This window comes from Elephantulus edwardii, unplaced genomic scaffold, assembly GCF_000299155.1.
Source record: "Elephantulus edwardii isolate Elephantulus edwardi_28Jun2011 unplaced genomic scaffold, EleEdw1.0 scaffold00043, whole genome shotgun sequence".
NCBI classification, from domain to species: domain Eukaryota; kingdom Metazoa; phylum Chordata; class Mammalia; order Macroscelidea; family Macroscelididae; genus Elephantulus; species Elephantulus edwardii.
Genome location: NW_006399793.1, coordinates 14,867,388 through 14,868,507, shown reverse-complemented (window position 1 = coordinate 14,868,507; position 1,120 = coordinate 14,867,388).

The following is a 1,120-nucleotide window of genomic DNA, read 5'->3' as shown; positions in this document are numbered from 1 at the left end:
AGTAGCATAACACATGACAGGTTCTGTCACTAGAATTAACTTCACTTAATCAACTTCATAATTGTGAACATTTTCCAAGAGTCTTGAGTGGCCATTGCAATGGATTACTGGGCCAGCAGCAGAATAACTAGATCCAGAGGAGGAGCAGTTATTGTTAGAATGTGTAGAAAAGTGTGGGAATGTGACTTCAAAGGAATTGGTTTTGTGCTATTGATGGTAATTGAAACTGTTTCCTGTTATGGAGTTGTTACATACCATCGAGTTGAGTGACAGTGAACAACAGATCTGAAGTCTGTCCTATTCTGTGCCACCCTCACAATCTCTGACAAACTCAAGCCCATTGCTGCAGTAACTGCGTCAATTCATGTAACTGATAGTCTTTCTCTTTTTTGCTGACCCTCAACCATTCCAAACATGATATCCTTTCCAAGGAGCAACCTTTTATGTGAGATGAAGTTTTATCATCTTTGTCTCCAAGTAGCACTATGAATGTACCTTCCCCCTGATATATTTATTTGTTCCTTTGGAAGTCCATGAAATCCCCAGCACTCTTCTCCAACACCATAACTCAAAGGCATTAATTCTTCTTCTGTTATCCTTAGTCACTGTCCAGCTCTAAGACACATAGTAGATAATTGAAAAGACCATGGCCTGTATCAGGTGCACCTTAGTCTTCAAACTGACATCATTGTTCTTCAATAAATTTTTTAAGTAAGCAGTTACTTTAAAAAATTATTCTGATTTCTTTATAGCTTGAATACATTGTTTTTCATAAAAGATCCTTCCCATTTCTGTCACCCTACCCACCTTTTAATTGTGCAAACCTATGATTGATATCCTACCTCCCCATCCTCCTCTTTCAGTTTCTACCCTCTCCCCCACCCTTGGATCATCAATTCTACAATAATGGTTTTAACAATATTTGTCCTTGTGTGACTGAGTTAGTTCACTCAGCATAATTCATTCCAGTCTCTCCCAAGTTAGGTAGTAATGTACAAAATGATTGCTCCTGTGTGCTGTGTAGTAGTATTCCATGGTATGACTGTATCACAACTTCTCAGTCCATTTGTTTGTGATTGAACATCTGGGCTGTTTCCATGTTCTTGTGACAGTCAATAAT